The sequence below is a fragment of the Macrotis lagotis genome, chromosome 4 (assembly GCF_037893015.1).
Source record: "Macrotis lagotis isolate mMagLag1 chromosome 4, bilby.v1.9.chrom.fasta, whole genome shotgun sequence".
NCBI lineage: Eukaryota > Metazoa > Chordata > Mammalia > Peramelemorphia > Peramelidae > Macrotis > Macrotis lagotis.
In genome coordinates this window covers 198,561,749-198,589,269 of record NC_133661.1, presented here as the reverse complement: position 1 = coordinate 198,589,269, position 27,521 = coordinate 198,561,749, and the positions used below count along the sequence as shown (strand labels likewise).

At 36.4% G+C, this 27,521-nt stretch overlaps 1 long non-coding RNA gene across 2 annotated transcripts in view; it reads left to right on the top strand.

Annotated features, from left to right (window-relative positions):
* Positions 1-27,521, top strand: part of LOC141520260 (uncharacterized) — a 232,082-nt gene that overhangs the window by 40,693 nt on the left and 163,868 nt on the right. For both annotated transcript variants that reach the window (XR_012477572.1, XR_012477573.1), the window contains exon 2: positions 2,183-2,251. This is a non-coding gene — a long non-coding RNA (uncharacterized LOC141520260). The remainder of the gene's footprint in view (positions 1-2,182; positions 2,252-27,521) is intronic.

Sequence of the window (27,521 nt, the reverse complement as noted above, 5' to 3'; positions counted from 1 at the left end):
AATGGTGGCCCTCACCTGGCCAGGAATTGGAAAGCAACAGGCTAGAACACATTGCTTGTTATTTGTGTATCTAGATATATCTTCCTGGAACTAGTTCTCATTCAAATGTACTTTAGCAAATTATTGGCTTGAGGGAGAAAGCACCCTAAAAGATTAAGAGCCAGTGGACCCTCTTTACATTTTGACAGCTACCTCATTATAGGCAAGAAAATAGGGGAAAAATTTTCTGGATGAATCTGAAAATCAATCCCAGTGCCAAAATGTTCTCTCTGTACCCAAGGTTCCCAACACACATACAGAACATGTTTAAAAAGAGCCCATTGTTTACAGTTGGGCAGAAAAGAAAAGAAAATATGCCAATAAGTCAGGTATCCACTTGTCATAAAAGGAATTTTGCAAAAGGTTTAGGACAGATCTAACTGAAAACATCAGTTCTTTTGAAACACTGACTTTGCCCTGGTGGTTTGATGGGCTGGTAATGGGGAGGAAAGCAACATGATTGTCCATCTGATATTGATGGATCACTTTAATTTTGAGCGCCCAAGGCCATGCGTTTACATTGTCAGATGGAATTTCTTACCAGGAGCTTCTTACACTGATACTGCAGGTCTCATTAACTTCTCTTTCTTTTACTCTCTATCTGTCTGTCTGTCTGTCTGTCTGTCTGTCTGTCTCCCCCCCCACCCCTGTGTGTGTGTGTGTGTGTGTGTGTGTGTCTGTCTGTCTGTCTCTATCTCTCTGTCTTTCTGTCTGTATCTCTCTGTCTTTCTCATACACACACACACATTGATCATTTTCTTTATTTCTTCAAGGAATCTGGACTGTTCTCAAATAATTGATGTACCTCAACTAATGAAAAAAATGATACAAATCAATAAAATAACAGAAGAATGACATAATTTAACTTCTTGGAAATTTAGAATCAAAAAGAGGTTAGCAGGTTAAATGATGACATTGTTGAAGCTTGCTAAGCCTAAGTCTATCAAGCAAAGTTGGCCCTAAGAAATGACTTTTAAATCTGAGGAAGGATAATAATAACAGCTCATATTTCTATAGTTCTCACAATGAACCTGTGAGTTAAGGGGTACAAGGATTATAGCCATTTTATGACTGAAGGTCCTAAGGTTCAGGGAATATTAGTATTAAGGGTTGCAGTTTGCACTGGTAACAGAGATGAAATTGAACCCAGGTCCTTTTGACATCAATTCCAGCATTCTTTCTATTATACTACATTGCCAAAGTATTTGACAGACCCCTTGTAACTAAAGCAAAAATTTTCAAGCTTTGTTCTATCATGTACTCCTTTGGCAATCTGGTGAAGCTTGTGGACCCATTCAAAACAAATGTTTGTCTCCTACATTCACAATTGAATGAAATACAGTGTTTCAGTTACAGATTAGTAAAGCTCATACATCATAAATTTTTTCATCAGAATTTGCCCACCCCACTTCAAATATGTTCACAATCTATATTATTCATGTTAAAAAATCATTGAATTAAAAGGAAATGTCTATAAAAATAATTTCTTTTCCCTTCTCTAATCTTCAAAGAATATATATGAAGTGTCTTGGTAGTTTTTGTAGATCACCATTTGTTTTAATGCTTAGATCAATAGCTAATTAGCAGAATAATTTAAGCTTTGAAGGTGATGTTATGCTTAGCAACTCTGTGACTTGATTTCCTGGTTTTCAGATGGACTGTCTATCACTGTCTTTTCCTATAGCTTAGTACATGGGGAAGGAATGGTTTTCCATTGTGTCATCTAAGTAAGGAAAAAATACATAGTAATGAAATGAATGTCCCTTAAGGGAAGGAAATGAGTTAGTGTTCTGGGCAAAGGCTCATTTGTGTCCTATAGTAACCTCATCAATGTAATTCAAACCTAATTTAAAAGTCTTATTAATGAGACTTTCTGATGCTACCTTGGAGATTCTTTTTTTTTTTTTTTTAGGTAATGGGGTTTTTTAGGCAAATGGGGTTAAGTGGCTTGCCCAAGCCACACAACTAGGTAATTATTAATTGTCTGAGACCGGATTTGAATCCAGGTACTCCTGACTCCAAGGCCAGTGCTTTATCCACTACGCCACCTAGCCACCCCTACCTTGGAGATTTTTAAAAAAGTATAATTTAACTTCCATTTTAAGAAAGTAGGAAAAGTATTGTTTTCTTTATTATGTTCTAGGTTCATTATGAAAAGACAAAATGTGATACTGGATAAAAAAGACCAGCCTTGAAATCAAGATATTCACAAGTAAGTCCTGTTTAATAATAATGATATGCATTGTATTTTCCCTCCAAGGGTTGACTTGCCAAGATCACACAGATAGTATCTGAGGTAGATTTGAACTCAGGTCATGAATCCCCAGATGAGGAAACTGAATGTAAAGAGGTCAAATGACTTGTCCAGGAGCTCTAAGCTAGAAAGTATATAAGGTAAGATTTGAACTCAGTTTTTCCCAAATACAGGTTCAAGGATATATCTAGTGCCCTGCCTAGTTCTCATCTAGTTTTTGTCAGACTAGCTATCTAGCCATAGGCAAGTCATTTAATCTTCAATATCCCCAGGAAAGTTTTTAAGACTATAAATTTGCAGAGCAGATACAGAGATTTGTATTGATAGATGAGCTCATCACCAGTAGTTTCTTACACTGATGAAATCATAAGTCAAAGAAGAACAAACAAAACAAAATACTTCTGTCATTTTTTTCAAGAATTTGGAACACATTTAGGTTTATTGCTATATAATATTTATGTCAATAAAATGATCCCAAAGTACATTCAATGACAAAAGGAGATAACTTTCCCTTCACTTCATTGTAACTTTTTAAAAATTATATAACTATTTCATTCCAATTACATACAATGATAGTTTCTATCAATTATTTTTTCCTTAAGGTTTTAAATTTTACAATTTCCTCCTCCCTCCTTTCCCTCCTTCCCCAACAGAAAGCCATCTAATATAGTCTTTACATTTATTTCCATGATGTGCATAGATCAAAATTGGATGTGTTGAGAGAAAAAACAGATCCATAAGAAAGAAAGCAAATATTAGATATAGCAAAAATATGTAATACATAAGACAACTTTTTAAAAATTGAAGATAATAATTTTTGGTCTTCTCTGGATACAGATGGCATTCTCCATCACAAAATTGTCCCTGATTATTGCACTGATGGAGCAAGCAAAACCATTAAGGTTGATTATCACCCCATGTTGTTGTTAAGGTGTGTAATGTTCTTCTGTTTCTGCTTATCTCACTTAATAGCAATTTATTAGAGTCTTTCCAGGCTTTTCTGAAATTTCTTAAAGAACAATAGTGTCCCATCAAATATATATATCACAGTTTGTTCAGCCATTCCTCAATTGATGAGCATCCCCTCAATTTCCAATTCTTTGCCACTACAAGCAACTACTTTCAATATTTTTGTTCATGTGGGGTTTTTACCCTTTTTCACAATCTCTTCAAGATAAGGATGCAGACACAGTAGTAGTAGTAGTAGTAGTAGTAGTAGTAGTAGTAGTAGTAGTAGTAGTAGTAGTAGTATTGTTGGATCAAAGGGTATGCGCATTTTTATTGCCCTTTGAACATAATTCCAATTGCTCTCCAGAAAGGTTGAATCAGTTCACAGCTCCACCAACAATGCATAAATACACTTCATGGTAACATCAAATCAACACAATGGATAAATCCTAGGAACTGTAGCTTGTACCCTGGAAGTAAGATAAGGGAAGGAACATTTATATAGTACCTATTATGTGTCTAATGCTGTGATTATGTTTTTTTCTTATTAAATATTATTTCATTTGATCCTCATAGTAACTCTTCAAGGTTGATACTATTATTATTATGTTCATTTTGCAGTTGAGGATTGAGGAAACTGAGACAAATAGAGATGAAAGGACTTGCCTAGAGTCACTCAGCTAGCATGTGCCAAAGATCAGATTTGAAGTCTGGTCATTGTGACCCCAGGACCATATAACTAACTACTGAGCCACCAGCTGCCTCTAGATTGAATTTAAGACCTGAACCTAGACTAAATATATTATAGATTGTACCTTCATATGTTCCATGAAATATTTTCACAAGGTACATCCATTCATGATCATATGGTACAATGGATAGTGTGTTGACTCTGGAAGCCTCTGAGTTCCTGAAATTTGCCATCTGTGTGACCTTGTTAGCTTCTTTGTGCCTCAGTTTCCTCATCTATAAAATCAAGGGATTAAATTAGATGGTCTCTGAGGTTCCTTCTATGTCTATCTGGATCAAAGTTCCTATATACTCTTAAAATAAGAAGAACACAATATCAAGCTCAGATTGAGACCAAAATTGCAAGTTTCTTCTCTTGGAACTTGCATCTTCTTAATCCTAAAACTGGAATAAGTCTTGGATCATAGGATAGAGTGAGAAATGTAGCTTAGAGGACACCTAATAAAAACCAAAACAAAACTTAATTGGGGGACTATGTGACTTGCTCAATGTTATTAAATAGGTAAGTTAGCTTTAAAGGCAAGGTTTTGGTTTTCTGTTCCTACCTCAATGGCATCAGAAAAGGGGTTCAACTTTCTGCTTTTCAGTCCAGGGAAGGGTTAAATGTTTTTAAAGTTTAAACTTTCTTAAATATTCTTCCTCTTCCTCATACTCCTCTCTCATTCTGTCTTCTCTAAATCACTCTAACACTCTTCAGTCTCTCTGGTATGAAATTACTTTCTATTTGATTTCTCTACACATTTCTTATCTTCCACTAGGAGGAAGTCTCCTTGGGACTAGAATTTATTTCTGCCTTCTCTAACTCACTCTAACACTCTCTATCTCTCTTATGAAATTGCTTTCTACTTGATTTCTCTACACATTTCATTTCAATTTTTTATAACCATTTCCTAGTAGAGATCCAGTATACTATAGGTACAAAATTGTCCAACGAATTTAATAAAAGGAACTATTATTGAAGTATCACTACGTGTTTAATAAATGCTTATTGACTCACTACCTATTCAGTCTTTTCAGTTGTGTCCAACTCTTTGTGACTTCATTTGGGGTTCTCTTGGTAAAGATATTGGAGTAATTTGCCATTTCCTTCTCCAGTTCATTTCACAGATGAGGAACTAAGACAAACAGAGTAAGTGACTTGCCTAGGGTCACACAACTAGTAAATGTCTGAGGCTGAATCTGAACTTGTGAAGCTGAAGTTTTCAGCTTCTATCCACTGTAACACCTAACTGTCCCCGATTAATTCAGTGATTCACACAAAAGTTTAATGAAGAAAGCCTGCCTTAATGACCACAAGATAAATCCTCACTGACTAGTTGGGGTATGGGGTAGGTTTGGGGAAAGGCAAAAGAACAGGTCCATGGCTATGTTCAAGGTACATTTAATTTCACAAGTGCTCAGGGTCGATGATGATGCTTGTCCTTCATTTTCAAAGAAGAATTTGACATCTGGGAAGTAATTCCACGACAAGCACATGAATTGAATTTGAGTGAGAGTGCTGTGCTAATTCACCAGACTCACTTTCTCCTCCAGAGCCATCTGGGTCCAGGGGCCAGATCCAAAACAGGATGATCAGAGATGGCCCTGGTTGTGAGGCAATCAGGGTTAAGTAACTTGCCCAAGGTCACACAACTAGAAAGAATCACATGTCTGAGGGCAAATTTGAACTCAGGTTCTCATAACTCCAGGGCTAATGTTTCATCCATTACACCACTCAACTGCCTTTATGTGCAAGATATCCTCTACAAAGATACATCGCTGCTTGTGGGACAAAAGAAGGCCAGTGAAAATAGGGCCATGGAGAAGTTATTATGATATCACTCTTCTTGGAATGATAATGATGGCAGTAGGTAATCCTTCCTCCTATTACCTTATCCTTCAGAAACCACATTTAGTTCATCGAGGCCAATCCAAATGTTTGCCTCTCTCTTGTCCCAATATTGACAGGCTTCCAGAAGTCACAGTGTTGTCCTTCTCCACCCCTCAATGAGGGTATCCTGGTGAGTTGGTTTCAGTGTGGTTAGTTAAGGAAGCACACTCACATTCCCTCTCAAATATACCAGCTGCCCTGGCAACTCTCCCACCACAGGCTGTCTTGGGTCACAGATCTGGCTGAAAGCATATTTGGCACAAAAGGAAGAAATCTGTGGGGGCAAATCCCACTTTGAATGAGGTGTAAGAAAAAAGTGGAGGGTAGAAGGAACAAGATTTGTTCTATCTCAACAAAATCAATTTAATTTCTTTGGTTCTATAAAGTAAGGTCCTAAATGATTCTATGGAAAGAATCAGAGGACCTGGATTCTTATCTGGACTGTGCTGCTTACACCTTTGATCTTATTCAGGTCAGTAAGCCTTTATGCATTTCAATATCCTTAACTATAAAAGGAGGGGATTGGATGAACTTTCAGCCATGCTTAATCTTTTATGCCTCATGGGGCCCATAGGCAGTTTGGTGACAGTTACAGGCACCACAGAATAATGTTTTTAAATGTACAAAATAAAATACATAGAATTAAAAAGAAAATCAATTGTATTAAAATGCAAGTATCAAAATAGTTTAAAAACAAGTCCAGGGACCCCAGGTGGAGAATTGTTGGATTAAATGATCTCTAAATACCTTTCCAGATCTAAATCTTTGATCCCTCTAAGGATGCATTGACTTCTGGGAGGTCATTTCAGCCTTAGCAAGAGATTCCTGGGTGTTGTTGCCTAACCCTATCCTTCATTTGTGGTTACGCCTAGAAAATGAAGTGGATAGAGAACTGACCTGGAGTCAGGAAAGACCTCAGTTCAAGACTGACTCAGACACTTACTACTCATGTGATCTTGGGCAACTTATTTAACCTTTTCTGCCTCTGTTTCCTCAACTTGTAAAATGGGCAGGATTGTTGTGAGGATCAAATGAGATAATATTTATAATTAGCATAGTGTCTGACATATGGTAGGTGCTTAATAAATGCCTTTTCCTTCCCTGCTTCTCTAACTAATTCCCAGATGCAGAAAGTCACAGAATCTTCCATGAGTATGGAAGTTGTATCAGGAAGCTAATTAATAGGACTTTTTTATTTGTTTTTAAAGCAAATATATACCAAAATTTACACATTCAAAAGAATTCCTCATCCTTTTCAGAGCATCACCCTGGGAGGGCATAGAATAATTCCAATAATTTTAGTGTTGTTCTGAATATTTTTGGAACACCTCCTAGGGAATTGGACTATGTGAACATCTGGAATATTCAAACAGATGTGGCTTCACAGCCTTGGGGGTGGCCTGTGGATGTACTCATAGATCTACATTCAGATGCACATGGGTCACAAGCTCTGCCAAGAGTCTGCATCAAACCTAAATGCATCCCTGCTTGGCCCCCTACAGAGAATAAAAATATCCAGATAGCTTTAGACCCAGAAATAGCTTTATAGTGAGGGCTGCACAAAAATGCATTAACTCGTGTGCTTGTGTATATCATTTCAATGCAAGATTTAAAGTCCTTCTAAAGGCCTTGACTAAGACAAAATAGGCTTACTTATTTTCCTCTGTCCTTCCATCCCTTCCTTCCTTCCTTCCTTCCTTCCTTCCTTCCTTCCTTCCTTCCTTCTTCTTTCACAGGTTCTCATCCAAGCTAGAAGTACAGTGGCCACTTACATACACAAACCATCTGCTATTAAGTACAAGAGCTTTAACCTACTACATTTCCATCCAGATTTAGATAATCTAGTAACCTCCCCCCATCATCACCCTGTGTGTTTTGCTCTATTATAAATATCTTAGAATCCATGACCTCAAACAATCCACCAGTTTCATCCTCCCACCTGCCCGTGGCATCAGGGATTATAAGCATGTGCCATCACACCAGCACTTACCTTCTTTCTCTGTTTCCTTTGATTACTGTTTCAGAACCCACTTGGGGTTTCTCCTTGTTTCTTAAAAGAACATAACTAGAATTGTGATTAATACTCAACAAGCATGAGACATAAGCTAACTTGTTTAGCATGTTCCAGCCAGAAACACAGCTGTTGGAAGACAACACTTAGGCTTTGGTGGAAATCCCAAACATCAGCATCTTCCCTCCAAAGAGTACTGGAATTTTCCACTGGAAAGTGGGGCACTTTTCCAAGTCTGGTCTTTGCCCTGAGCTGTGTTGAGACTATATCAATTAGTTACTTATTTAGGTTTGTACCTGTACTTCTTTATTTGAACCATAGGTAAATGATTTTTGTATTCTAAGTCTTGGAAGGGGGAGAGAGGGAGGAAATTTTTTCCTCAATTAACTTTCATTTCCTCATTTCAATTTATAGCATGGGAGAAGCATTGGGTCATTGGAATATAAAATAAGAACTATAAGAAATCTTAGAGATGAGATCATTCATTTTTTTGTTTGCATCAATGATGCTTTAAACAGTTTGATGAAATCTGTAGTCCCCCTCTAAGAATAATGCTTTAAAATACATAAACAAAAACCAATTATATTGAAATACATTATCTCTGTCTCTGTCTCCGAATCTCTTCCTCTCTCATGATCTGTCTGTCTCTGTCTGTGTCTGTCTGTATCTGTCTCTGTCTCCCTCTGTCTGTCTCTGTCTCTTGTCTCTCTGTCTCTGTCTCTGTCTCTGTCTCTGTCTCTGTCTCTGTCTCTCTCTCTCTCTCTCTCTCTCCTTTGCAACTTCATGAATTCATTTTATACTCTTCTGAGTATGGATTCTAGCTTAAGACCCCTGAGCCTTAAAGATTCATGGGTTGGAAAGAACTCAGAAGTCATCTTGTCCAACTGTGCCATTTTGCACTTGAGAAAATTCAGACTCTGAATGATTATGATTTCTTTCCAATTTGAAATAAGTAGTAAACAAACAAAATTTGAACCCAAGCTCCCTGAGAAATTTAACACTCTTTTCACTGTACAATGTAGCCCATATACAAACACTATAGCTTAAAGATCTTGCTTCCAAGAATACCTGGAAATCTTCATGGACTGTTTTTTGGAACTTGTTTACTGAGGCCAAAATCAATTGATATTTTCCATTCAGAGAGATTCCCAGACTCAAAGGTGGGCTAGTTGGCATGTGTGAGGTTGATAAACATGCAGGTACATTTGTGTATTTAGAAAATGTGTCTGTTTCAAGATGGGCATATATAGAGATTAATCAAGTTGAATTCAATATATTATTCCTTGCTTAACAGTGTCTAAATAACCTCAAAAGCCCAGTGCATATTGATAGGTTATATTTTCTCATTCCACAAGAGGATCCTAGGATTTAGAGCTAGAAGTAAACTTAGAGACCATCTAGTCTTATTCCTTATTTAGCAAATGGGGAAATTGAGGGAAAAAAATTGTACTTATCTGTACAAGGCCTTACAGTTAGTAATAGAGTCAAGATTCAAACTCAAGACCTATGATTCTTCATCTAATTTTCTTTTTTTAACTTGCATGAGTTTTTTATTCAAATTTATAATACACTAATAACACAATTATCTAGAGCTTTAAGAGTAATAAAAACATTTCTCTTATATCAACTCTGTGATTATATGCACATATTATTATCCTTATTTTATCAAATATAAATTGAGGTTAAGTGGGGTTAGGTGATTTGCTTAAGATGTAAAGGTCAAAAAAAATCTGAGCAATGGTTTTCATTATTTTTGTGTGTGGTTTTTCAAGACAGTTGTGTTAAGTGAATTGCCCAAGGTCACACAGCTAAATAATTATTAAGTGTTTAAGGTAACATTTGAACTCAGGTCATTCGGACTCCAGATAGATCCTCTATCCACTGAACCACCTAGCTGCCCCTGAGCAATAGTTTTGAAGCCATTTCTTTTAGCAATAAGTTCAGTGGTCTTCTAAACAGACCATATTGTGTTTCTGTGTCTTTTTTGTCTTTTGAATTAGGAACAGCACAAATATCTGCTTAACTCAGGCAAATGAGGTTCCCCAACTATACCATCTATTTCATTTTTTTCATTAAATTTTATTCTGAATTTGACAAATTATAAATAAAATGGACATTCATATATATATACATACATGCATACATATATATAGTAGAATAGAAATAGAGTGCTGTACATAAAACTGCAGGTCTCTATAATTTATTTTTTCTTTTTAAGTATATAATAAATATGAACTATCACTTTCAAAATATTTGTTCTTTCTGGTCTTTGAAAATGACTCAATAATCCTCTTTTCTTTTCTTTTTTCCCCTCCACTTGCTATCCTTATACTTCTCTATCATTCCCCCTCCTCCACTTGAAAAGGAACAGAAAAGCAAAACCTTTATAACAACATCTGTTTGTTTTATGGCTTATGCTATGGGTATAGGCCCCTGAATATTCATTCAATATTTTCCCCTTATTTTCATATGAAGTCACAGGAAGATATTTTGCACCAGAGTTCTTTTTAATTCCTTCCTTCTTTCCTTCCTTCCTTCCTTCTTTTTTCCTTCTCTTTTTCTCTCTTTTTTCCTTTCTCTTTTTCTCTCTCTCCCTTCCTTCCTTCCTTCCTTCCTTCCTTCCTTCCTTCCTTCCTTCCTTCCTTCCTTCCTTCCTTCCTTCCTTCCTTCCTTCCTTCCTTCCTTCCTTTCTTTCTTTCTTTCTTTCTTTCTTTCTTTCTTTCTTTCTTTCTTTCTTTCTTTCTTTCTTTCTTTCTTTCTTCATTCTAATGACTAGTACCCCTAGTGTGAGGGCTTATCCAAACCTTTTCAGCGCTGCTCATCCACCTTTGTTTTCCACCTTCACCCAACTCAGCAATCATAATCAAGTATAATAACCTCAGCAGACGAGTTAAACCAGGCTGAGGGTAACCAACAGAGCTGAAACTTATTGAGTTAGAGAGAATGTCTACCCCAAGGATGAGAAAATTTTACCAGGTAGATGCAAGTAATTATTTTAATGGCCATGAAGGTGACTGAAGCAGGCACTTTTAGAGCTTGGTCAGGCATCAGAGACACCCAAGTCATCCACTGCATCCCAACCTTTGACAGTGGTCTTGATTTATCATGATTTTGTCTTGCCACTAAACTTCAAGGACACTGGAAGAGAGAGTGCAGCTGACAGTTTTATGCAACTGCTTCACTTAAATCCAATTCACAGAAAAGTCAAGATATCATCTATATCATTGGTCCTCTTCAATAACAAAGGACAAACAACAGCAACAACTTCTTATGTGCAGCTTACACAACTTTTCCTGCCCTTTCTAAAGCAGCACTGTGAGTTTCAACCCTTCTTTTCAATCTTAAAGTATGATTATTTTCCTTAATTTACAGATATAGCAACTGAGGCTGAAGGAAGCTAAATGACTTTCAGAGGATCACATATCCAACCTGATGCCACCTTTACAACTTCTCTCAAAAACCTCTTGGCTTACAGATGATGAAATTGAGACTTACAGAGGTTTTATGTTCAATCCAAAGGCACATAAATGGCAAATGAAAGATGCAGGATTTAAACTTTGGTCTGCTGATTGCAGATCTACTTTGTCATGCACTATGGTTTGCTAATGCAAACATATTTAATTCTACTTTGTAAGCAAAAAGATGGTGACATAGGGAGAGAGGTGAACTATGTAACATGGTACAATGGAAAACATCACTTGGACCATGGGGACCTACTTCTGTCTCAAGTTTTGGGCAAATCACTTAATCACTCTGGGCTCTTGCAACTCTAAATGTATAGTTCTAAATGCTGGTGCATATAATTTGTTTTGAATCACAAGGTAAAATACATGGCTGACATCAGGAGTGTAACCCCAAATGTTTCCATTGACAGCTAATAATCTCCCTGTTCCCTTCAAGTCTAGTAATTCTTTTTTAAATCCTGTTTTCTTTGTTTCCATTTTTATCTGTCTCTGATTTCTATCTCTTTATTTGTCTCTGTCCATCTCTATCTCCTTCCCATTTCTTATTTCTGTTCTACCTGTCCCACCTGAATTTTTTTATGATTCCAATAATTTAGAAGATTGATATCAGCCTTTAGAAATGATATTTGACTCTGATGTGTTTTGTAATAAGCAATGCAAGAGGCAGATGCTTGTACTGAGTTCCTTACATTTTTTCTTCACTACTCAACTCATGGAGACTTTGTCTTTGTCTGTGTTGGAATGCATTCAGTGTGACAAGATTCACTTGGCTGAATTTCAAGAGCATCTTGAATTTTTTTTCAGGTAGGAAAGACCCATATTTAGTATCCTGGCAGAAGAGGAACAGAATAATTGTCAGTCACTATATGTATGTGTCACCAAAAAAGGCAAATTTATATGATCCACTTCCTCTAGAATCATTCATAATCAGAGGCTGTTGGGTTTTGTGGTCATTGTTGTTATTTCCATTGTTATTATTTTTACCAGGATTTGGCAAGCCTTGAAACAAAGATAACTTTATTGTATATCTGCTTTCATCTACTGAATTCCAGGTAATTCTTGCAACAAACACTGATTTGGGAAAAAATTGATCTTGTGCCACCTCTTTTATTCCCAATAGTAGCATTGTCACCACTCTCTGCTATCTGTACTGCCCCCCCAAGATTATGATAGGCTGACTTAACTGACGTTAGTAATTATACTTAAAGTTGTATTTTAATAATAACATACCTTTTGGGGCCTGGCAGTACATATCTATAGTCCCTTCTGCGGGGAAGGCTGAGGCTAGTGCATCTCTAGAACCTGAGCTAAAGCAAGGCTAAAGTTGAGTAGGTATCCATTCTACCCTAGCATCAATTTAGAGAGCCAGGGAGTGAAGAGATTCCATGCAGCCTTGGAATGGTAAATTCACGCAGATTAAAACAAAAAAAAAAGCAAACTAACAAACAAACAAACAGAACAAGTTAAAGGCTTTAAGGCTGGTAGTGAGAGCAGGGAATAGAGTACAGGAACTGGACTCAGGAAGTCCTGGGTTAAAAATACTTACAACACTGATACCAGGCAAGTCATTTAAATTAAATTTGTATCCTCAGCTGTAAAATGAGGAAAATAATTGCATCCCTGTGTGGTTGCAAGGATTAAATTAGATATAATTGTTAAGTATTTTTTTGTGTGTCCATCAAGATTGGGACTGATCTATTAGTGGACACTGAACTTCTACCTGGGCAAGATAGATAGACCTAGTCTAAAAAAATTTATAGCTGATATGTACAAAGCTTTCATGTCTTGTGGTCTCAGAACTTGTCCTGGAGATGACATTTGAATTCAGGATGTCCTGACTCCAAATTGAGTACTATCTCTACTAGGCCAGACTTCCCTCTCTCCTCTAATTTATAACTTAAGGTGAAATTGAACTAAGCAGACTCTACTCATTTTTCATTCCCTTTTCATAAGTTCTTAGAGGAAACTTCATTTTTTCCTCTCTTCACAAGGCAATCTTCTCCTTGAACTGGAAAGGCAAAGAAAATGCAAGAAAATTAGCTCTATGAAACATGCAAACAACAGTGAATCAAACTGCCTATGAGGTCACCATTCCCTCAAGAAGTACCAAGTGGTAAAATAAAATACAATTCAATTTTTTTCCCACTTAACTTAATGCTGAATAGATTGGGCAAGTGGTTATTTGCAAGGGTGGCTCGTATGTGTTGCTTACATACATAGCCTCATGGCAAACTCTTGTATTTTTTTATTTTCATTTTCATTTTTTTCACACAGGATAAGGATATAAACATAAAAAATAAATGTTAAACTTGGCATATAATAGAAATCCACAGTTTCATGTATAATCCTCTCATGTTTCCCAATGTTCATTTTATTTTGTGTTAAGTTCAGAATAAAAAGAAAATAAAATGGAGAGAGGAGAAAAAGATATTTTGGATTGTGATTGTTTTAACTCCGTTTCCTCATCTATAAAATAAGGAGGAGAAAGAAATGGCAAATCACCCTATATCTTTCACAAGAAAATCCCAAAGAGGACCATGAAAATCAGACAAAACTGAAAAATGACTGAACAACAACAATATAGCATTTAAAATTTTTAGAAATTGTTTTACACATCTCATTTTACCTCATAATAACCTTTGGAGGTAGGTGCCATTGTTATTTCCACTTAATAAATGAGGAACCAGAGGGAGATAGAACTGCTATATGTATGTGTGCACATGCATGCATATATGTGTATATGCATATATAGTAACACACATATGCACACATGCACAAACACACGCACACATACCTATATTCAAATTTGAGGCTGGATTTGAACTCAAGTCTTCCTGACTCCAGATCTTGTTATCTGCCATAGCTATCTGAAATCCAGAACAGTAACTTTCCCAAGGTCACAAAAGTTATAAGTGGCAATGCTGGAATTCAGCCCCAGGTACACTAAATGCAAATCCAAAATTTATTCTATAATACCAAGGTGAGCTATGTCTTGACTATTTTGTACTTAGCCTATTGATTTAATGCAGAGATGCAATTTATCCTTAATTTTTTAGCTTCTTTCTATCCTTAGAATCATCCTATTGTATGTTTTGCATTTTGTTTTTATGACACATTCACTTCTAAATATATCCTCCTACCCTTAACATTATGCTTTTTCTTTTAAGAATGATTTTTAAAAGAAAAAATAAAAGTTCAACATAGACAACCAACGATAGACTACATGCTAACAACATTTTGCACCTGTTGTCCCCCACCTCTGTAATTAAGGGAAGAAATTGCATATCTCAGTTTCTTTGGCAGTCCATTATCCTGTCCAGACTCTGTAACCTGATTTTATTATTCTGTATCTTCATGAGAAGCTCAAACTAAAGATATATAGTAGGGGGCAACCCTCTAAACTTCTCTCACCAGGAAGATGTTGATTCATTTTGGATCCACCCACCATATAATAATCCCATTCATAACTTTGCTTCATGTCTACAAGTACATGAATAAACACTTTTCCTAATACTTAGCTGAAAATCTGGTATAGTATTTCTGTGACATTCCTCTAGAATGCCAGTCTAAAATTACACTCTCAAAAAGAAAATTAGGCAGGTAATTTAGTGGTAACTTGTTTTTGATGAATCTACAGGCTCAGGCTCAATTCACACAACACAGAGTGTTCTGCCTCAGGAAGGCCTGGATTGAAATGTCTTCTCAGACACTAGCTGGAGGAAACTGGCAAGTTGCTTAAACTTTGTTTATCTCAGTTTCCTCAAATGTCAAATAGTACTAATAAACAGCATGTACTTCTCAGGGTCATTATGGCAGATCAAGAGAAATATTTGTAAAAAGGGTTTAGCACATTGCCTGGCAAATTCTAGGCACTATACATGTCTATTTATACATATATTTATAGATGTGTGTGTCTATATACACACATAGATCTTGTCTATATTAAAAAATAAAATAAAATCTTGATCCTACTAACCTAACCTAGGTTAGGATTTTATCTGTCTTTGTGGTTGTTCAGTTTATTTCAGTTGCAACTCTATAATTCCATTTGGGATTTTCTTGGAAAGACACTGGAGTCATTTGCTATTTCCTTTTCCAGATGAGAAAACAGAAAAATAGGGTTAAAAAGACTTGCCTGAAGTCACACATTTAGTAAGTCTGAGTTGAACTCAGGTATTCCTGATTCAGGCTCTGCACTATCCATTTTACCACATAACACCTTAGATTTGCTTTATGACTGGGATTATATATTTCTTACACTGAGAACAGGTCCAGTATCGGTCTGCCCCAAATTCTGTCCAATCCATGACTACCTTCATGGAATGAGTCAATTAATGCCTACTACAACTCTTGTCTTTTTTCTAACTTTATTTAATCTTCTCATGTTAAGTATATGCTTATAAATGTATAATTATGGTGTCTTGTTAGAAGAACATCAACTAAATTACTATTTAAAACATACAAGAGAGGTACTATGAAGTATTAGACTATTATATAAATATATGTATGGATGTGCTGGTTTGAAATAAGTTTGTATTGGATTGCAAAAGGTAGTCATTAAATTAAAAGTGAGTTTTTGCACTTTGGAAATCAGAAAACTACAATTCAGGGCTTGATTTGATATTTTATTGGTTATTTAGAATTAAGGAAATGATGGAGAAAATGTTAAACTTTTCCCCCATACACTGCCCCCCCATCCCAAAAGACAGTTGTTAAACATTGACCGTCACATGACTACATATGTGTTTATTTCCAAATTATAGAATACAAAGTCCTTAGTGATCATTATAGTGGTTGTCAGGACAGTATAGTTGGAAATAGACAATTTAAAGAACTATAGACAATGCCTTTCCTATCCACAAAATCAGTGAGTAGAGGACAACAGCAAAACTATATTTATGGGATAAAGCAATAAATGAAGGCTTTAGAGTGAACACACATATGTCCTAATATGTAGGATAAATCCTAATCTGTAGAATATATAGTAAATATATAAAAGTTATATATGTTTAAACATATACACATATATATATACTAATATGTAAGATAGGAAAAAGATATAAATATACACATATACATACAACTATCCTAATTTGTAGAACATATAAAATATATTTATATAGTCTATATGTGTGCATGTGTATGAAAATACATAAACAAATGAATATATAGATATCTTAATATATAAGACATATATACAAAATTTATGCATTAAAAGATATATATATATAAATATATACATGCAATGCACACACATGCAAACATATATTATATCCCAATATGTGGGGGGCATGTTTAGTGTGTGTGTGTATATATATATATATATATATATATATATATATATATATATATATATAGTATACATGTCTGTGTGTGTACACACAGACCTATATACATATACAGACATAGTCATATCTACAAAGTATGTTGCAAATCTTTTTCATTTAATCCTTATAACAACCCTGTGGTGTATATGATACAATCATTATCCACATTTTATAGATGAGAAAACTGATGTTCAGAAAGTTTTGGTAATTTCCTCAAAGTCACATAATTGATGAACTGTGTAGCCAGGACTTAATCTTTGGACTTTTGATGATAATTAAAGTACTTTTTTTTTTTAATGCTGCCTTAATGTTTATCAAAATAATTCTCTTTTTTCTGTTGTTTGTTTTGTGTGGTTTTTTTGCAAGGCAATGGGGTTAAGGTCATAGCTAAGTAATTAATAGGTGTTTGAGCTCAGATTTGAATTCAGGTCCTCCTGACTCTAGGGCTGATGGTGCTCTATCATTGTTCCATCTAGCTGCCCCTAAAGTAATTCTTTAAATTTGATTCTTATTTTGATTTTCTCTACTAGTATTCTCATTTTAACAATCATTAGGTGGAATTTTTCAAACATGTTTTGTAAAGGACTAGGTAGAAAAAAGCCTCCATTTTTTTTAATGGAAGATTTGTGAAAAGACAGGGACAACAATGATTTAGATGCATTATAATCTGCACCTCTTGAGGATTACCCCATTTTGCTGAAATCACAAATAAATTGAAGTCCTGGAGTCTGGTATCTTACTATGTTAGAATGTTTCTCCCCAACTTTTCATCAATATCTTAAGTGCAACAAAGAGGTAACAAGATGTCAGTTAGTCAATAAATGCTTATTAAAAGCTGAATACCTGCCAGGTATTATGAGTAGTAGAAACTATACTGGCCTGGAATCTGGATGACTTGAATTCAAATCTGGTCAACATGAATTCAAATCTGGTCTTAGACATTCATTACTTATGTGACTCTGAGCAAATCACTTAAGCCTGATTTGCCTCAGTTTCCTCAACTGTAAAATATGGTAATAACAGCACTATCTCACCTTACTATGAGTATTATATGCAATAATATTTGTGAGAAAACAACATGTAAAAACTTTGCATAAATAAACTATATATTTAACAACTTTATTAATCTCTTCATGGATCAGTTTCCTGATCTGTAAAATAAGGGAGTCAAACTCATGGCTTTTAAGTTCTAAATATGATTCCATGTTCTAAATATGTGTATAGATATAGATATAGATATAGATATAGATAAATTCATAATTTCAGTGATAGTTTCCTTGCCTATAAAGTAGCCATAGGTCCCCTGCCTTTTGTTAGATTTGATTACTTACTCTACTAGAATAATTTCTATTTGAAACTTCAATGACAGTAAAAGTTACTATTTCACAAATAAACTTTCAAGAGGTAAATGTGGCACAGTGAAATGAATGATGCATTTTGTCAGAGGATCTAGGTTCAAATTCTTCTATTTACCACTTCTGTAATCTTGATCAGATCTCTCAGTCTCTCTAAATTTTAGTTTATTCAAAATGAAAAAGTTGGACTATGGTTACACTTAATGTCCCTTCCAATTTTTTAAAGCTTGAGAAAGAAAAACAGTTCAGTTTAGAGAAAGAAGAGATATTTGGGTTAAAAAAATTTATTTGTAACTTGGAGCATTATATTCATTTGCTCCAGATGTAATTACCCTATTCTAAAGAAAATACTGTTTCAGTATGATCCTTAGAAGTAGTTCTTAGGGTTCTCTGATGAATGGGCACTGTTTCAGTTGTATGTGCCATTGCTTCATAAAGAAGAGGCTACATTTTCTAGTCTGGCATTTAGTGGGTTTTTCCTCTATAATATTTGGGTCTATTTATTATTTATTTAATTCAGGGAGTATATTTAGTGCACGTAAAATATGGACATAATGCATGGGTTTTGTCTAAAAGCACATGAACCTTCATATGTGTCTGGGTATGAATATATAATCAACTCATACTAAATGTAAAATTCCATTTTAAATTAAAAACTCAAAAAAATTCTAACTAAAGATTCCCATGATACCTTCAATTTCCCAGTATCTCATAAAAAAGTTCTTTAAGACCATGGCCAGATGTTATGACCTAGTACTTAAAGTATCTTTCTAATTCAGACATGTGTAAAAGACACAGACATTTTGGATCATCAGCAACGTTTTCCTATAGTTTACAGGTCCAGAACATACTCTTTTGTTTGTGTCCTTGTTCTCTCTTTGGCTGTGAGACCTCATGTCAGTCATTTACCCTTTGAAGAGCAGCGTTCTGTGCTATAAATTAGAGAGTTCTAACAGTGATGCCATTAACTTTGTGGGAATTAGCTAAGTAGAAATGGTTAAAGTACAAACTTCTACCTCGGTCCCAGAAATCCTTCTACATTATAATTGCTATCAATTATGGGATTATAAAACTAATATGACATTTGAGCAGTTACCTGAACTCTCACCTCAAAAGGCTGCTTTGGAGGGGAAAAAAAAATCACAAAGCCTGCTAGGAGATTAGCACCATTTAGTGAGGGATTAAAACAAGCAGTAGAGTTAACTGCTGACAAGGCAATCATCATATTCTTAGGAACCTCTGAGGACTGCTTGGGAGGGAAGCTTGGAGATTTGGAGTTTCTTCAATTGTAGTGGGCAAAACATTGTAGGATATCCTTGTCCAAGGATACTGAGAGACAGAGTCCACTTTTTCATCCTGTGAGTTCTCTCCAAAGGACCTTCCCTGATGTGATAGATCAACAAGATTGGTTTAAAAGGGTGAGGCAATCAGGTGAAAGGAAGCCTCAAAGGAGGCAAAAGGGAATCTATTTTATGGTTATTAAGAAACCACATCAGATCTATAAGGAATAGGTGAAGTGCCTGCCATATATACAATTAAATTGAAATGCTACCTGCAGAGGTAATACTTTACTGGAGCATTCAAGGTTTAGAAGAAAGATTACTATTGTGAGTGGAGTGTAAGACAAGCCATGGTTCTCTTGTTTTGAGGTTGAATTGTGGGGAACCAATCCATAAAATGCTGAGCTTGGAATCAAGAAGACCTCTAAGTTCAAATGCCCTCAGACAGTAGCTGTGTGACTGGGCAAATCACAACCTCTCTGTCTCGGTTTCCTCAGGTATAAAATGAGGATAATAATATCTCTTTCCCAGGATTATTGTGAGGATCGAATGAGTTAATATTTACAAAGGTTTATATAGTGCCTGGCCTATAATAGGTATTGTATAAGAATTCATTCTCTTTGTTCCCGTGATAAGGAAATTATGCTGTGCCTGTCCCTCTCAAAGACTTCTTTCCCTGTCACAGGTTTCTGGCACAATATGGTGATTCTTGGTTCCTTCCCCCCAGTAGGGTGTCTGTTTACCTGGCAGAGTCAGTTGGTGATGCCATACCACAAACATTCAGAGATGACCCAGGATTTTAACTGAAAAGCTATTGTTCTGAGACTACCTCATCACAAACTATTTAGCTACTTCCCTATCTGTATCATGAATTATTAAACCAGATATTCCCTAAATCTTTCTGTCTCTCCCAATCTTGAATAGTAAATGTCATTCTAGTTGCAGTACAAGACCCGAAGAAGAATTGATATGATCACTGAGAAGAAATGTTGCTCTTGCTGGACAGATTTTTTTTAAATTAAGATTCTTTGTTTAGCCTCCAGTCTCTCACCTGCTCGAATCCATCATCATTCTGCTATGACTAATATTTCTAATAATCATTCATTGTTCATAAACCCTTTGTAACAATTGATGCATGAAAATTCAAAGAACTTTAACTTTGGGCCCTTGCTTCTTTTTTTTTCTTTTGGGGGGGGTCTGCATAAATTAGTGCAAATAATGTAAATCAGGGCCTGTGAACTGTTGGGGGGGTCTGCATTAATTAGTGAAAATAATGTAAATCAGGGCCTGTGAATTGTGTCTATCCCTTCCCAGTCCCCAACGCATGAAGTATGAGTCACAAAACAATAGCAAAATGTCTTTAAGCAATAATGTAAATATTGAGCGAATAGCAAATAAAGGAATTATTCTTGTCCCCTCCACACAAATTAGTACAATGTCTTTGCAGAGTCCAGGTGGATTATAATCAAATATCAATTATTTTCTTTTAGCACAGTAATAGAGGGATATGGTCACAAAACAATTTAGAGTTCTGTGGTAGAAAAATCTAACTCATGAAATTCTGTGGAAAACACTCAGGAGAGACTAGAGATTCTTGCATGAGGTGGGTCAAATCATTCCGGGAATACATGGTGGCACATGTTCTCCCTTCTTGATGTCTATTCATTTCCCTCAACTTGCTTCTTTATTACTTTTTCATTCTCAAGACTGGGTAACCTTCCTCTCTCCTTTAAATCAACAGTCTCTAAAGCATTCCTTTTCAGTCAAAGTTCTCAGATAATGATGACACAATTCTCTGGATATAGCTATAACCTTATGAGAAATATAGGGGAAAGAATTTTGTTTAAGGTTTTTGCAAGGCAATAGGGTTAAGTGACTTGCCCAAGGTCACACAGCTAGAAAATCATTAAGTGTCTGAGGCCGAATTTGACCTCAGGTCCTCCTGACTCCAGGGCGGGTGCTCTATCCACTGTGCTACCTAGTTGCCCCAAAATAATTTTTTTATATTTTTTCTTCTTTCTTTCTCTATGTCTTTCTTTCTTTCTCTCTGTCTCTCTTACTTTCTCTCTCTTTTCTGTCTTTCCCTTTTTCCTTCTCTCTTTGTCTCTTTCTTTCTTTTTTTCCTTCCTTCCTTCCTTCCTTCCTTCCTTCCTTCCTTCCTTCCTTCCTTCCTTCCTTCCTTATTCTTTCTTTTCCTTTCTTTCTGTATGACTGTATGACCCTGGCCAAGTCACCAGCTCCTCCAGACAACTCTATGACTATAAGCTTTGGAGAGAATATTGATTTGCATTGATAGAAGAATTATACTTACCTAGTAATTCTTTATATTAATGAAATCACAAGTCTAATTCTTACCTCAGTGAAGGCAACATGTACTATAGGATTAATGAGAAAAAGAAGTACTGAATCAATGGTAATCCCTATTTTGGGATGTACTGAATCAATGGCAATCCCTATTTTGGGATGGGGAAGGTCCAGGAGACAGTCTATAGCAGAAGCTATGACACTGTCCCATGTGTATCTATTCTAGCCTCTTTCCTAGAGCCTCAAGGTCAAATTTCTGGAAGACATGCCTCAACAACAGGGGAAGGTTATTTGAGACAGACCCATTCTTATGTACCTGAAAAGATTTTCTCTTCTCTAGCAGATAGCCTATCTTGTAAGGAATGACATGACTGCTGAATCACCTTGTTGATGTGTCAGCCTGAAGACAGAACTTCATTTATTCAGTAATCTGGCAGCTGCTGAGAATAAAACCACCCCAGTGTCTCAAGAATCCAAGACTCTTGTAAGCTGCATTTTTGACATTCAGCTCATAACACAGGCCTGTACTGATCCTCCTTGCTCTACTTAACAAGTTGGGTTTCTGGCCACAGGCACATGCTGCCTGCCACATTCTTTCCCCTTGAATAGGTGCTTTGACTTTGAGACAGTTTAAAATGTGCCCTTATCTTGTTCATAGGGTCCCTTGGATCCTGCCAAAATTCCCATGCTTAACGTTAAGAAGTGATTAACGTTTCATCCTGGTTGTCCTTTCCATTCACTGATGCATCTTCTTTTTGCATCCCAAAGTGTGAAGGAAAGTAAAGGTCCTGAGGAGGGCTGGTGATTGCAGAGAACACATAGTCACTCATTATCTGTTTTCTTTGTTCCTCTTACCACAGACAACGTAGACTTGAATTCATCAATAACATGACCTGGAAGCTACCAGTTCCATAGTTCCCTAATTAAGAATTATTTATAAAGTGCTGTTACTTCTTGTCAGTGGCTAAGGAGATCATAAATCTCTACTTGAAAGGGACCACAGAAGCCATCTGATCCAATCCTCTTACTTTATAAATGCAGAAAACAGAATTCTAGACTGCTAAGTGACTTGTCCACAGTTGCACATTTACTTAATCAGTATAAAATGTAGGATTTGAATCTAGGGTTGTTGCATCTAAAGACAATGCTTGTTTTCTTCCTTCTGCTTCCTACTCTACCATTTAATGTGCTACCTTAAAGGTGTTAAGACTCATTTCATTCACTTTTGAAAGGTATCCCCTTCTAGGTTAGAAGGGAATTCCAATACCTTAGAGGCCATCTAGTCCTACCTTTTCCTAAAGAAAAATCCCTTTCTTTCCATCATTAAGATGAATAATTCCATGATGAAAATTTCTAGGACCTCACTCTATTTCTGGATAGGTCTAATTCTTTGCAAGAATCTAGGTGGAGCAGGGAATGGAGGCCAGGCTGGAGGCTAGAAGAACTGAGTTCAAATCTTACTTCAGACACTTAATAGCTCTATTACCCTGAGAAAGTGATAAACCCAGTTTACCTCAGTTTCTACAGCTGTAAAATAAGCTAGAGAAGGAAATAGAAAACCAGTCTAATATCTTTTGCCAAGAAACTCCCAAATTGGATCATGAAGAACTGTACTTGACAGAAATATTGGACAACAATTAATTCTCTTAATAGTAATTCAAAAGTTGTCACTTTGCAATTACTACCCATTACCTTTAATTAAAATCTAATTCTTCTTTTATATGACAACCCCTTAAAATTTGAAAACATCTAACTTGTCTCCCCTAAATCTTCTTTTATCTAGATTAACTAATTTCCCTGGTTCTGATAATGAATGAATGAATGGGGGAGGCAGGGTGAACCAAGATGATAAAGTGAGGGCAAGAATTCCCAGAAACTCAACCCCTAAAAGCTCCAAAAGTCATAAAATTAAGACTAGAAAAATTTAGAGGGGGAAGAACTCACAGAAAGCCTGAGTGATATCATTTCCCAATCCAAGACAACTTGGATGATCCATGGGAAAGGTATGTTTCACCAGGACCCAGGTTTGGAAAGAATTGGAATAGAGCTGGGCTGCAACCACACTGGAACAAACCATCTCCAGCCTTCCAAGAACAAGCCTTGGGGTGCCTGGGTCCCTGGGGGTGCCTAGGTCCATGACAGCATAGGAGATTTCCAGACTTCTTGAACCAGGGATTGTCATGGATGGCTTGAAAGGTCTGTGAGAAAACTCTACCATTCCAAAGTAAGGATGGGACTGAGGCCAGTACCAGCATCAGGAACAGCCCTACAGCACGTACCTGCAGAGCCACCTAGCAGGTTTCTAGAGTGCTTCTAGAGCATTCAGCCCATAAAGGGTAAGGGAGTCGGAGAACCTTCAGAGCTCTCTCTGCTCTCTGTGAGGCAGAACTCTGCTGTTTGTCCACACTCAGGTCCAGGTTGAGTCTGGGCCCCCCATTCCACCATAGAGGAGGAGCGACCCTCCTCACAGCTCCAGGGCAGATGGTAGTGTTTGGGATAATCCACAGACCAGAACAAAGGCAGGAGAGCAGTCATAGCCTCTCATAAGACCTTGAAGGAATTAAGGTGGGGGTTATCTCCACCCCCCCCCCCAAAGCTTTGGAAGTAGGAAATGAGCAAATAGAAAAAGAAGATCCCATCCATAGAAAATTACTTTGGTCTCATGGAGAATCAAAATACATACTCAGCAGATGACAAAGTTGAAATTTGTGTATCCAAAATCTCCAAGAGAAATAGGAAATGGGCTCAGGCTATAGAAGAGCTCAAAAAAAACCCTTTGAAAAGCAAGTAAGGGAGGTAAAGGAAAACTTGGGAAGTGAAATGAAAGCAATACAGGTAAAAAAGTCAACAGTTTGTTGAAGAAAATACAAAAAATGCTAAAGAAAAATAACATGTTAAAGACCAGTTAAGGTCAAATGGAAAAATCAGCTCAAAAAGCAAATAAGGAGAAAAATGCCTTAAAAAGAAAATTCAGCCAGTTGGAAAAGGAGATTAAAAAAAGCTCTCTGAGAAAAATAACTTCTTCAAATGTAGTATGGAGCTAAAGGAAGTAGATGACTTTTGAGAAATCAAGAAACAATAAAAGAAACCCCAAAGAACGAAAACTAGAAGAAAATGTAAAATAATAATTGGAAAAACAAATGACCTGGAAAACAGATCCAGGAGAGATAATTCAAAATTATTGGGCTACTTAAAAGAATTGACCAAGAAAAGAGCCTAGACTTCATTTTTCAAGAAATAATCCAGCAAGATCACCCTGAGATCCTAGAAGCAGAGGGTAAAATAGAAATTAAGGGAATTCACCAATCATCTCCTGAAAGAAATTCTAAAAGAAAATCTCCTAGGAATATAAAAGAAAATACTAAAAACTGTCAGAAAGAAACAATTTAACTACTGTGGAACTACAGTCAGAATTACATGGGATTTGGCAGCATATACATTAAGGACTCATAGGACTTGGAATATGATATTCTAGAAGGCAAAAGAGCTTGGTTTATAATCAAGAATCAACTTCCCAGAAAAACTGAAATCCTCTTTCAGGGGAAAAGATGGACCTTCAATGAAAAAGAAGACTTCCAAAATGTCCTGGTGAAATGACCAGAACTGAACAGAAAGTCTGATCTTCAAGTACAGGACTCAGGTGAAGCAAAGAGAAGGTGGATGGGAAGGACTAATTATGAGGATTGTAATGATGTTGAACTGCATATATTCCTGCAAGGGAAGAATGTACAGATAACTCATATGAACCTTCTCATTTATAAGATCAGTTAGAAGAAACATATATAGACAAGGCACAGAAGGGAGTTGAAGATCATGACATAATATAGTGTAAAGATAGAGTTAATGGGTGAGAAAGAAAAGTACTGGGAGAAAGGGAATGGAGAGGTAGAATGGGTTTAGATATTTCACAAAAAAAGAGTCAAGAAAAAGTTTTTGTAATGGAGTGGAAGCAGGGAAGGTAAGGGGGAATGAGTGAGCCTTCATTCTCATCAGAAACTTCTCAGTGAAAAAATAATAAACACATTCAATATGGAGAAAAATGAGAAGAAAGGGATGTGATAAGGGAGATGGGGAGAAAAGGGGGGAGTAGGTGATAAAAGAGAGGGAAGATCATGGTAGAGGGTGGTCAGATACAACACTTCTGAAGAAGGAGAGAGTAAAAGAAGAGAGAGAATAGAATAAAATCGGGATGGGGAAGAATAGCATGGAGAGAAATACAGCTAGCAATAGCAACTATGGGAAAAAATATTGAAAAAACTTCTGTGATGGACTTATGATAAAGAAGGGAATTCATCCCAGAGACAGCTGATAGAATCTGAATGCATACTGAAGTGCACTTTTTTCCCCTCACTTCATTTTTCTTGAGGTTTCTTTATCTTTTTGGGGAAAGGGGGTTTATATTCACTTTCACAACAAGATTATTGTGATAATATGAAAAAAAGAAATAAACCACAAAAATAAAAAAAAGAAATACAAATAAAAACAACCCTGAGGTTTCCCTTCATACCCTGCAATTTGGCAAAGATGACAAAAATGTCAATAGTCAATGATGGAGAAGTTGTGGAATAATAGATAGTCATGCTAGTACATTGTTGCTGGCGCTGTGAAATGGTATGCAATTTTGAAAAGGGATTTGGAATTATGCCAAAAAAGTGCTTAAAAATGCCAAAAAAAGGGTGGCTAGGTGGCACAGTCGATAGAGCACTGACCCTGGAGTCAGGAGTACCTGAGTTCAAATCTGGCCTCAGATACTTAATAATTACCTAGCTGTGTGGCCTTGGGTAAGCCACTTAACCCCATTGCCCTGCAAAAACCTAAAAAACATGCCAAAAAAAAGAATGAATGAATGAAGGCATTTTAGAGTACTTCTAGCATTCAAAGGCATCCTTCTTAGACTGGAATAGAAAACTTTAATACCTTGCACAATGCTGAGTATACAGTAATCAATAAATACCAATTGAATCAAGCTAAATCATGCCCAGACTTAAAACATTATGGAACAAGCATGCTAATTGAGTGGAGTTGGTTTAATTAATAGCCCTGATAAAAACTGATTAAAAGGTGGAATCCTCACACTTAACAAAAAAGGGAATTTTAGTGTTCAGTTACATCACCTCATCTAACCTGACCTTGAACAGAACCCCTCCCCAACTTCAATAAGAGCATCCATTTGAAAGCCTTCAGTGTTGTTCTATGGCCCTTTCAGACAGCTCTAGGTAATAGGAAATTTTACCTCGGCTTGAACCCAAATTGTCTTTTTGGCAGTTGTCTATTTTCCCAAGATTTGCATTCAAAAAACAAAACAAGTCCTTTAGATGACAATCCTTCAAATAGCTTGGTGCCAGAGTTGGGACCTAAGAAGCCATCTAGTCCAAACTAAACCTGAACAAGAATCCCTTCTCATAGCAGACCTAAGTTATCATTCAACCTTTGTTTCAAATCAGCCAATGAAGAGGGAGCCATAAACTCCAAGGGTAGTCCATCTACTCTGGGAAAGATCCAATTGTCTGGAAGTTCCCCCTGTTCTAGAAGTTCTGAACTTGGAATCTCTGAAAAAGAGAGAGAGAGAGAGAGAGAGAGAGAGAGAGAGAGAGAGAGAGAGAGAGAGAGAGAGAGAGAGAGAGAGGCATAAGAGAGCTGACTGAAAGACTAGTTCTACTATTTCTAGTCCTTTGGTATTGAAAACAGCTACCCCAACCAACCAAGTGATTACTGGCATGAGTTGAACAATTAAGTTTCTTATAGTGAGGGGTATACTAGGCAAGGCATCCTTCACACTTGTTTTTACCAGAATTGGCTTGATTGATAGGAAACAAAACTATTGGAGTTGGTCTAGCTGCTGAAGGAATGTCTTGGCCTTAAATTGGTTTTGCTTTCTCCCATATCAGTGAGGTACATCATCATCAACAGCCTGTGAGC